This window comes from Chiloscyllium punctatum, chromosome 8 (genome assembly GCF_047496795.1).
Source record: "Chiloscyllium punctatum isolate Juve2018m chromosome 8, sChiPun1.3, whole genome shotgun sequence".
In the NCBI taxonomy this organism is placed as follows: Eukaryota; Metazoa; Chordata; class Chondrichthyes; order Orectolobiformes; family Hemiscylliidae; genus Chiloscyllium; species Chiloscyllium punctatum.
Genome location: NC_092746.1, coordinates 102,754,705 through 102,767,237, shown reverse-complemented (window position 1 = coordinate 102,767,237; position 12,533 = coordinate 102,754,705). Strand labels below are relative to the sequence as shown.

Below are 12,533 nucleotides of genomic sequence, written 5' to 3'. Positions count from 1 at the left end.
TTAAAGATAACTGTACTGCATCTACCACTTCCTGTCAGTTCATTCTACACAAACCAAAACTTTTCTCCATGTCTATTTTATACAGGCTTCTCTGCATTCTGGTTTTGATGAGATCCCTTTCAGCCTTCAACTTCAGAAAACAGACCCAATGCCCTCAAGTCACTCATGTTGACCAGCCTTTCACTCCCAGGCAGATTCTAAGCCTACTCTAGACCCTCTTCCAGTGTGGCAAGTCATTTAGATACAGCATCCAAAACTGCTCACAATATTGCAAATGTGGTCTGACCAGTCTTAGACAGCATCAGCAATACATCCCTACTTTTGTATTCTCACCCTCAAAATTAATAGCATCATTGCATTTACCTACCGAACTGCAAAATTAACCTGCATGTTAACCTTGAGAATCCTCACAGGTGCCGGTGTTGGGATGGACAAGACCAAGTCACATGATACCAGGTTATAGTCCAACAGGTTTATCTCAAGTCACAAGCTTGAGTGCTGCTCCTTTAGCAGGTAGGGAGGTCTACCATTTCTTTGCTCCTGGTTAGTACCTTCTCCAGCAGTCCAACATCTATTCTATCCTCCGTTCAGTTGAGGAAAGAGCAGCATTTGAAAAGTTTTGATTTCAAATAACCAGATTTTGGTCCAATGGCTTTGTGACTGCTGGCCTTCAGAATCCTCAACTATGAGTCAGTCCGTTTCTACTTCAGATTGGAGTTCTTTTCCCATTTAGGTAAGAAAAACTATAAACATGCTCAAGTAGGTAACAACACTTCCAAATACTGTATTCCATCAGCCACTTTTCCCACCTCTTTAGACAAAATCATTCTGCAGCCACCATCTGTCATCTGCAAACCAAGCAACAATATCCTCTGCAAAATAATTATCTGGACAAATGATTTGGGAATACTTGCAACCCTATTGACCACTGCAGAATGTCACTAGTCACCAGCTGTCACCCTAAAAGCAACCCCACACCGACTCCCTACCATCTGCCAATCAGCCATCTATTCATGTCAATGCCTGACCCGTAACACAATGGGCTCTTACCTCATTTAGAAGCTTGTGACACCTTGTCAAAAAGGTCTTCTGGAAATGAAATAGATCACATCCACAAGCTCTTTGGGTGGAAGTTAGACAATTCTAATTTGATATGTCAAGCGTGCCCACAGTTCATCCCAGAAATTTATGCTCCACTATCTTTCCTGCTTGGCTTCCTCATCAACTCTGGCCAACTCCTCCCTCATTGTGGTAGGTATCTTTACTCAATTGTAATATTACTTCAGATTCCATATTCTCCTCTCAAACTACAGGGTGAATTCTAATATTTTGCTCACTACCATCTAAGAATTCCTTCACCATAAGCTCTCTAATTACATCAAATGCAGAATTACCTGCTCCCTTTTAGACTGTGCCACAAGGTGCTCCCAAAAATTCTATGAAACATTCCACTTATTCCTTCACTAGGCATTTGCTACCATCGCATTGGAATGCACGGTCATGGGAGGAGCATAGCTGTTAAAGACTTGTGGTTTCTCATCTATGTGGATGAGTACTTAAGAATCATGATGTACAGCACGTAAACAGCACGGTCCAACTCCTCCATGCAGACTAGATATCCTAAACTAACTAACTTCAGAGGGTCCATGTGGACTTGCTGTGCAAAAGAGCCTGTTTCCACACTAGCGAATCTAAACAAAAATCTAATTGGCCCCATTTGCCTGCACTTGGTACATATTCCTTACAGGCTGTAGTAGCTCAGTAGTTAGCACTACTGCCTCAGCGCCAGGGACCTGGGATCGATTGCTGCCTCGGGCAACTGTATGGCGTTTGCACATTTTTCCTGCGTCTAAGTGGGTTTCCTCTGGGTACTCTGGTTTCCTCCCACAGTCCAAAGATGTGAATTGGTTATTCTAAATTACCCATAGTGTTAGGTACATTACTCAGAGGGAATGGGTCTGGGAGGGCTACTCTTCAGAGTGTCAATGTGGACTTGTAGGGCTTAAGGACCCATTTCAATACTGTCGGGAATCCAATCTAAAACCTTTCCATATATCCATCCAGATGGCTTTTAGATGTTGCAATTGTACCAGCCGCCACTACTTCCTCCAACAGCTCATTCCACTCACGCACCCCCCGTGAAAAAAGTTGCCCCTTTAGACCTCATTTTACCTCACCCTAAACTAGGCCCTCTAGTTGTGGACTCCCCCAAACCAGGGAAAAAGGCCTTATTTACCATAGCCATGCCCCTCATGATCTTATAAACCTCTATCAGGTCACCCCTCAGTCTTTGGCACTCAAAGGAAAACAACCCCAGCCTACTCAGCCTCTCCTTATAGCTCAAACCCTCCAACCTTGGCAACATTCTTGTAAATCTTTTCTGAACCCTTTCAAGTTTCACACATCCTTCCTAGATCAGGGAGACTAGAATTGGACACAACATTCCAAACGTGGCCTAGTCAATGTCCTTTGAGCTGCAACATGACCTCCCAACCACTATACTCAATACTCTGATAAAAAAAGCAAAGCACACCAAACACCTTTGTCGTCCTGTTTCCCCTCTCAGTTGAAGCAAAATGCTGAGAGTATGGATTTACCTCCCCTCTCCTTCCAGGGCCTGGAATAAAGGTGAATGATTGCCCATGTGTACACAGAAACACAAGTGGTGTCTTCTCTGGATGAGGAGCTTCCCAATGAAACAGTTACTCTACAGGGAGAAGCATCCAGACAAGGCAACATGCATATTGACTGGGTGGCCATTACAATCAGCAACTATCAATAGAAAAGATTAAGCCATCTGGTGTTACAGTGACCGTTCTTAACCTCAACTGGCTTCACATATAATGAAGACTTTCACCTTGTTAACTGACTTTACATACTGAATGCTTCTATTGTTAATGACTAAATAATGAATGCTTTTCCACCTTGTCAACCCATTCCCCTTGCCTCCAGCACCCCATTTTAACTGCAAGTTCTTCTGATCTGAGTCATGCTCAGCTAACCTCTTGTTTCCCAAGAACTCAAAACTCAACTCTTTCCCTTCCTGCTCATGTCAGATATACATTCTCACCTTCACTATCTACCTGTGACTCCACTTTCAAAGGCACTATGAACCTGCACTCAAAGGTCTGTTTGTTCAGCATAACTCCATTGGACCTTACCATTAAAGTGTACAAGTCTGCCCTGATTTGCCTTTCCAAAAATGTAGGACCTTCCATTTAAATTGAACTCCAATGGACCATCTGATCAAGATCCCATTGTACATAGGACATAGAAAAGTACAGCACATAACAGGCCCTTTGGCCCATGATGTTGTGGACATAACCTTTGCTGTCCATCACACCTCCAATTTTGGCATCTGTAACTGTATCGATGTTGACATCCAAATCATTCATACAAAGTGACAAAAAGCAGTGGACCCAGCATAGATCTTTGTGGCATACCACTAGCCACAGGTTTCCTGTCTGAAAAACAACCCTCTACCACCAAATGGACAGCTCCCCGTGTAGACCAAGTGATCAACCTTGCTGACCAGGATATTATAAAGGAACCTGTTGAACACCTTATTGAAGTCAATGTAGATTACACCCACCACTCTACATTCAATCCTCATTACTGCTTCAAATAAAAAACTAAGCAATCTGGCAAGATATGATTTCACACACAAAGCCAAGCTGACTATTCCTAATAGGTGTCTGCCTTTCCAAATACATGCAAATCTTGTCCCTCAAGATTCCCTCCAATTTGCCCAGCAATGTCAGGCTCACTGCTCTATAGTTCCCGTTTTTTTTCTTTACTGTTTTAAGAGTGGCACCACATTAGCCAATGTCCAGTCTTCCGGCATCTCACTTGTGACTATCAATGATGCAAATATTTCAACAGGGGACCCAATTACTTCTAACTTCCCACAGCATTCTTGGATACACCTGATCATTTCCTAGGGGTTTATACACCTTTATGTGCATTAAGACATCCAACAGCACCTTCTTTGTAATATGGAGATTTTTCAAAGTGTCACCATTTCCCCACATTCTATATCTTCTCCATAGTAAGCACTAATGCAAAATATTCATTTAGTATCACTCCCATCTCCTGTGATTCCACACAGAGCCCCTCAAAAGATCAGCTAGGCCACCTATTCTCTCCCTAGATACCTACTTGTCCTTAACGTATTTGTAAGATCCCTTTGGATTCTCGTGAACCCTATTTCACCAAAGCTCTCATGTCCCTTTTTACCCACCTGATGTCCCTCTGAAGTATACTTGTACTGGCTTTAAAAGTGAGAATTTCTCTAGTCATTCCAGAATTCCTTCACCTATCTGCCTTGCCTTTCACCCCAACAGGAATATACTGTCTCCAGACTCATTTTTGAAGGTGTCCCTTTCCCTGCGAACATTTGTCCCCAAATCAACTTTTGAAAGTTGCTGCCTGATATCAATATTAGCCTTCCAATTTACAACTTCAATTGTTAGACCCCATCTATCCTTTTCCATCACTATTTTAAAATAGAGAATTATGGTCACTGGCCCCAAAGTGCTCCCCCACTGACACCTCAGTCACCTGCTCTGCCTTATTTCTCAAGAGTAGGTCAAGTTTTGCACCTTCTCCACTAGGTACATCCACATACTGAATCAGAAAATGGTCTTGTACACACAAATTCCTCTCTATCTAAACCCTTAGCACTATGGCAGTCCCATTATGTTCAGAAAGTTAAAATCCCCTACCAAAAACCACCTTATTCTTACAGATAGAAGAGGTCTCCTTACTAATCTGTTCAATTTCCTGCTGAATATTGGAGGCAGCTCTACAGTACAATCTCAGTTCCACCCAAACAACTTCCCAGGAATAACACCTCTAAATTATCCCTAAAAACAAAACACTACACCATCCCCACCCCCCCAAACCTTGCCCATTTATCCTTCCTTAGCACTGGTATCCTGGAACATTAAGCTGCCAGTTCTACCCATCCCTGAGCCACACCTCAATTGCTTTGATATCCCAGTCCCATGTTCCTAACCATGCCAAATCCATCTGCCTTTTTGGTTTGGCCTCACATCAAAATAAAAGCAGTTTTATTTATTAGTTCTCTGCTTTGTCCCTGCCTGTTTCTCTGGGTTCTAGCCTCCCATCTTACTGGATTAAATCCTCCAGAGCAGCTTGAACAAATCTCTGCCAATATATTAGTCCCCTTCCAATTCAGGTACAAATCTGCCCTTCTTATATCGAGGTTACTTCTACCCCAGAGATTCCAATGATTCTACAGTGTGAACCCTTCTCCCTTGCACAAACGCCTCAGCAACACATTCATCTGCTCTATTCTCCTATTCCTACCCTCACCAGCTTACAGCACCAGGAGAAGTCTAAATATTACTACTTTGAAGACCTCCTTTTAAAATTCTTGCCTAACTTTCTATATTTCCCCCCTCAGAATCTCTTTCTTTTTACTTCATTAGTGCCAATGTGTAGATGACTTTCTGGTGGTCCCTCTTCACTTAGAGAATATTCTGCACTGAGATATCCTTGATGATATTTCAAGACTATGAACCAAATGCAGCCAAGTGGAAGTATACTTTTAGTGCAGTTCTGGCAGTTCAGAGTTTGAAGGGTTTCTTCTGTACTCTACAATTTTGACTCGGTTCCCTAATCTTTCAGTAGGAGACATACAACACACCTGCAAAAAGTGTTGCTATTAACAAATGTTTTTATTTACATGCAAGTGTTAGAAACATCTTTCCCCTTCCCAGTTTCACTTGTACAATTTAGCCAGATCACATCTGTGACTATTTGCCTATCTTCAAACTTTTTAAACACCAGAATAGCAATACTATCTAGTAGCCTTGCTAACCTGAATGATAGCTGGAAGCTGCAGTGGGTTCAAGAAAACAAACGTGCAAAGAACTAGAGAAAAGTTCACTGAAGTGCAATATTATTTTACAGAAGTATAAACTTGGCAAATGAAATGTTCCTAGCATTATCTTTAAGATAGACATTAATGTAATGCAGAGCTGCGCTTGCATATTTAAAAATCATGATGCGGCGTCAATTGCAGTCAGGAAGCACTGGAGTCATTCGTGAACAGGGGCTGTTTTAATGAAGTACACCCAAGGGAGCATTGGACGACCAAGTTTTCTAAGAACAAAGGGAGACCAGCTTGGACTTCATTTAAGTGTTGACTTTTCTAAAGGTCTCAAATACATTTTTCAGACAGGTTGAAGTCAAGTGTTGTGGAGGTTATGGTAGTCACATGGATGCTGTCAGAGGCTTAGTTCAGGGTCAAATATGACAGTAAGATTAAGACTAAAAACAGACTGCTCTGTTACAAGGGAGAGGATGGCTTGCTTAAGTACTGACAAACAGGTACTGTAGACCACCAACTTGCAGTATTCAAGGAAATAACTGGAAATACTTTACTAGTATACACAAATTGCACCTTCCTATTCAGATTCAAAAATTCACAAGTAGTAGGCAAGGATGCTGATTACAATTGACAGACATTAAAATGTTTTGCAATGGAATCTGCTCTTCTCAGGACCTAACTTTAAGGGTCCAGAACATCTCTTCGCCAGACATCAGCTGGCGAGAAAAAAGTCAACGATAACTGGATCAAAATTTTATTTCCACTTCTGTCAGGTCAGTAATGAAAAGGGATAAATACAAAAAAGAAGAAAGTGAATAAATTAAGCAAAATTGTTAGTACTCAGAACATTCGGGTGGAAGCATAAATCCCATTTGAAAGAAAATGCCAGTGAATGGATAGATGTTGAGTCAGTGCAGTGGGTTAAATGGAATTCTGCAAAGTTGCAGAATTGACTAAAATGTATTCAACACAGAGGGAAGTAAAGCACAAAACTGTATTCCAAAATTCAGTTATAAAATACTTGAATGACTGCAGCATTTCAATGCTGCAAAAACTTAAATTCAATTAGGAAAGCTTTTAGAACAGAAAGCTGAACTCAACACTCATCTAGAGGTTATCCCTTGCATTCTACAGAATCACTAGTATAGTGAAGTGGTATGAATTAATGCCAACTGCAGCACAAGAAAGCAACAAAGACAGTTAAGCAGGCATGTGTTAGCAACAGGAAACTATATCCCCTGTTCAGGAAGAGATGTTAAAGTCTCAATTCCCTTACTGAATCCAAACCAGTGATTCCTGAAAATCAAACTAACTAAAGCTGACCTACATTTTATACCTGATCACTTGGAGGCACTCTTTAAAAGGAAGGCATGCCCCAGACTTATGAAATATGGTGACATCAAATCCTTAATAGCAATCAAGAATAAACATTGGATCTAAAAATAAACTTGACAATTCCTGATGTCAAAAACACATGCCAAAATATTTACCTCAAACATCTTTTCTACGACTGACCAGTTTTTTTATTTTTCTACAATCTGATTGCACTTATTTCAAATTTGAAGCTAGTACATGACATATGGAATTGCACTGATTTTTCAATTGCATGCTGGAACAAGACAAATTTGCATAACATGAGAACAACTGCTGTATTCTGAGTGAGTCTGTATGAGTATTCAAAACCACTGCTGTGCAACCAATTTGCAATACTTCCCAAATGCACACAACTGGTCACATGCTAGCTAAACCAAGATGCGAAAAATACTAATATCCAAAAAACACCCAATGACCAAGATATAAGAGCTCACCTCAAAAGTAGGACTCTGGTATTGTTCATATCAAGTATTAACTGAATAGTATTCTTGACTCACTATAAATCTTTATCCGCTTAAACTGAATCAAATATTGCATTGCAATAATGAATTCTACTTCAAGTAGAATATAAATTGATCATGTTGTAGCAGAGTGAATGTTCATACAAAAGCTGACCACGAGTGACTGACTGATACCTCAGTTTAAGAGACACCAGTCCCTTGCTTAAAAGCACATGCCATTTATCTTAGACAGAAATAGGGTCACTTTGTAGGCAATTCGAGCTGCTGTCTCAAACCTCCTTCCAATGCACTTTAGTGCTAGACCTCTGTCTTGAGTTTCGACATGCTTATCTGGTTAAAACTCGCATCTGACAAAAACAAATCACCTGTTCCAATATCATTCAACTCAAAGTGAAGGACAATGGCTTTTAAAGTCCACATGAGGGAGTCACTGACTGGGCTAACATTTTATTGCTGTTTCTTGGTTGTCCTTACAGTTGGTTTGCTGCACTCAAACTACTGCAATCCATGTGCTCCAGACAGACCCAGAATGCCATGAGGGAGGGAATCCCAGGATGTCAACCCAGTAACAATGAAGGAATATTTCAAAGTCAGGGTAGTGAGCAGCTTGGGAAAAAAAAAGTGTAGGTGGTGGTATTTCTTTTTCTAGAAGAAAGTAGGCACCAGTTTGGACAGTGCTGCCTAAGCCTTCTATAATGCATTTTAGATAGTACGTACTATTGCTATTGATGGTTAGTGGAGTGAAAGTACTTGCAGTTTTGTCATGGGTGGTATCAAGCTTCAAGTGTTATTGGAGCTGTATCCATTCAGGATAGTGGGGAATATTCCATTATATTCCTGACATATGCATTGTAGGTGGAGGACAGGCTTTTCGGAGTCAAGTGGTGAGTTATATGTTGCAGAATTCCTGGCTTCTGGCCTGCTCCTATAACCACTGTAGTTACAATGGTGAGTCACATTCAGTTTCTGGTCAGTGATAATCCCAAGAGTTGGAGTCATTGGCAAGATTGCCACTTAGTGCCAGGCATCTATGGCACATGTTCTCACCACTTCCAACCATGCATTCTGTACATGAATTTCATTATCAGCACTTATGAATGGCTATTACTTCACAAGTCTCACTTCTGAGATTATGAAGCAAGATCAATTAAGTGGCTGAAAATGGGTGGACTTAAGCATGCAGTGAAGTAACTGGATACATAATCCAAAGCCTCAGGCTAGTGCTTTGGCATCACTGCTTCACAGCATACACAGACTGCTAGAATTTAAATTCAACTATCAAAAATCTGCTATGAAAGCTAGTCTCAGTAATTCCCTTCCCAAAAGATTATAGAAAAACGCATCAGGTTCACGATTCAAAAGATTCTACGGTCAAATGTTAAATCAGGAATTAACACTAAATTCAAATGGCACTGTCTGCCATGGTAGAATTTGAACCTAGGCCCCCCACAACATGATCTTTTTGCTACAGAAGCTAAATCTTGTGCACCAGCATCTTTTGTTGAAGTCTAAAATCTTACACCAGGTCTCTTGCTGACCCTAGATCTACAGTAATGTGACAGGACAATCAGGAGGCGGCAATCAAGAGTCACTGAATGCATGCGGGAATCTATGGATAGTCAGGATACTTAAAATTTGATTGAGACACATGGATGTTGCTGGCTGGGCCAGCATTTGCTGGTCCCTAATTACCCTTCAGAAAGTGGTGCTGAGCTTCCTTCTTGGACTGCTACACACAGATCCACAATGCTTTTGCCATTTCTGACATCTAAGCCAATACCAGGCAGTCTTTTTCCTCTCCTTTCTAAAAGGTTGTTGCATGTGAATGCTTGTTCAGCCAGTTCAGAGGGCAGTTAAGAGTAAACCACACCACTGTACATCTGGAGTCACATGTAGTCCAGACCAAGTAGTATGGCAGATTTCCACTCCTACAGAGAGGATATAGTGAACCAGATGGGTTTTTAAACAAATAGCTCCACAGTGATCTCAGTCTTAATTTCAGACATGTAACTGCATTCAGATTCCACCATTTGCCATGGAAGGATTTGAACACCAGTCCCAAAACATTACCTTGACCTAATCATAATGCCACTAAACTACCACCTGCCATGAAAAAGCATTTAACTAGAGAGATCGTTAAAAAAAGCTTCATAAGTCAGTTTCTTACCTATAGCAAATATTTTATTAAAGACAGGACATGAAAGCAATAAATTATAGTTGGTGTTTATTCCACTATCACTATGGTGCCCCAATTTTTAAGCCCACTCAAGGGTATTGACAGTATTTCTGAAAGAAATAAAATCTCTCGTTTCTACAGTTCCAAGAGATTCACCAATAGCTGCATGACTTCAGGTATGTACTACCACCAGACTGACCGTATAGTAGATGAAGTACGTAGCATCTTTTATACTTGAACATTGATCTTATATGCATGACACTTCAAAGCATGACTAGTTTAACTAGGTGCAACATTTACTCCATGGCTCATTAGTTGCCACGATACGACTGTCACAATATATCACCTGTGTATAGCATCTTTACTGTCCTGCAACACTAAGCAACTTCACAAGTTATAAAATGGGAAATGGTCTGATTTTTGCCAATACATTGCACAGATTCAAGAGAACTGCTGTCCTTAAAAAATGTTTATGGACATCAATATGGAATGTTTCAATTAACCTCAAAACTATTCAGTTGTAATTACAAATGAAGTGCCTTGAGGCTTAAATATTTCTTCTAAACCAAGAAGCTTAACAACATCAAGACTACCAAGCAAAAAGGGTGCAAGTTGATTTATTGTTGTACTACACATCTTTATAGTAAAGAGAGCCAATGCAATATGGAACAGATGTTTAAACGCTAAGCTCGGTAATGATAAATCCAGTTCGGAGGCCTATTATTTCCTAAACGTAGGCGAGAAACGAAAAAAAAGACTCGTTCCCTCCCTAGATTCAACTGAAAGCTGATAAATTTCTTTTGCAGTTAGTTTCAACAAATGCTATCAACTGCAATATAAAAATAGAACAAAATGAAGTAGGCCAGAAGCCTACATATTGTCCCTGGAAACTTTTTTTTGCAGCGCATCCGAGTAGCAACAGACGCAGTGCGGTCCAGTAGTTAAGCTGACACAGCTGTGAATCTCGCTGACATTTTCTGTGTCGAGAGGGTAAAGTATATCAACTTCCATGGACAACCATCCTTTCTACACATCAAATAGTTGCTAAATCATAGTGCCAGAGACTGAGCTAGTGATCTCATGGCATCACGTTTGCTTCATTCTCCTCTCTCCACGTTACAAAAAAAGCCAAATGACAAGTAATGCACCATGGCCTCTCCCATACCCGCCCCCCCATCTCTCCCCGATCTGGGAACTTAATGATCGAGGTTGCAATCAACAATTCGACCAATAAAACAAAAGGAATAATTTAGCACCGTACTGACAAACCCCAAAATAAAATGCAACGAAAGGCCGCACGGGGATCCCCAAAACGCACGAAGATCAATGCGTCACGGATGCACACAGACTTTAAAACCTGGAAAACGTAAATACACCGAAAACATCCCGCGGACTCGGTTCCGTCTTTCGGGGCGGTGGTGGTGGTTTTAATTTGGGGAGAACGGGGTGGGGGAGGAGAAAGAGGGAAAAAGGGGGAGGTTTCGGGTCTGGCCTTTTCTTCGCCTTGGGAGGGAAGCACATGTTCGTGGACTCGCTGAAGGAACAAGGGGCCCGGGACTCACCTACCCAAGATCAGAGACCAATTAAGACAAAAAAAAATAAAAATTTTGTCCGGCCAGGGGCCTAGACCGGGCTGCCCCGATATCAGAAGCGTTCCTTCGCCGCTTCGAAATCGAGGGACGGCCCCGCGGGGAGGGGGCAGCAGGAAGGGGACCGGGTGGATTAGGCGGGCGGAGAGAGAGAGAGAGAGAGAGTGTGTCGAGGGAGGAGGAGGAGCGGGTACATTCCTGACAGAAACCGAAGTGAACGATGACACGGCCGACGGGGCCCGGGCTCGCCGTCGGCCCGGCCCGGCCCGTCCTTGCTCTCACAAACATGGCGGCCACCATGTCTCCCTCTCTCCCGCTGGCTCGGGCCTGAGGCCTCCGAGATCCTTCCGACCTAAATCCAACCACCGCCACCCCCCCACCCCCAGAGAGTTGGGGGGAAAGAGAAGGAAACCCCCGCCGTCATCCAGCCTCGCTCCTCTCACCTGCCCGCCGCTCCTTGCCTTCACTTGTCCGGACCGCCGTCGGATTCTCTCCAACCCCTTTCAAACGCTCTTGTCTGTATCTTTCCCCCTCGGACGGCGGGGAATCAGCAGCAGGAGGAGAACACGGCCTCAGCAACCTCTCTCTCTCACACACACACACACACACACACACACACACACGCACTAACTCCCCGCCTGAGAGCGAAGCCGGCCTGAAGGCAAACACAGACCCTTTTCTCCTAAACCCGACACTCAAAATTATCGTTCCCTCGCTCACTTCCCCTTTTTTTAATTTGCCCCCCCCCGCCTCTCGAAGGCCTCGGCCAGCAAAATAGCTCGGGCCTTTGCCGCCGTTTAATCCCAATCTGCTCCGGTTAAAAGCTCTCCGTCGTCCGATCTTCTCTCCTGGCGGAAAGGGAGGAAGGTGGAAGGGGGGGGATGGGCAGCGTTTAGAGGGGGTGGGGCGAACGACGCTGGAGGAAGTCCCGCCCTCCCATCCGCAGCCGCACTGACCGGTGACGCATCCCGCCGACCTTCGCCTTCCTATTGGCTGGTACCCCAGTCAATCCTTATGGATCCCGCCCCCACACGGGAACCGACCTCCGATTGGCCTCTCAGCCTGACATTCACGGT

At 42.8% G+C, this 12,533-nt stretch overlaps 1 protein-coding gene across 4 annotated transcripts in view; it reads right to left on the bottom strand.

Moving 5' to 3' along the window:
• Positions 1–12,325, bottom strand: part of larp4b (La ribonucleoprotein 4B) — a 139,034-nt gene extending 126,709 nt beyond the window's left edge. For all 4 annotated transcript variants that reach the window (XM_072576176.1, XM_072576178.1, XM_072576179.1 and 1 more), the window contains exon 1: positions 11,901–12,325. The gene's annotated coding sequence lies outside the window, so the exon portion shown is untranslated. The remainder of the gene's footprint in view (positions 1–11,900) is intronic.
• Positions 12,326–12,533: the final 208 nt, after the last annotated feature.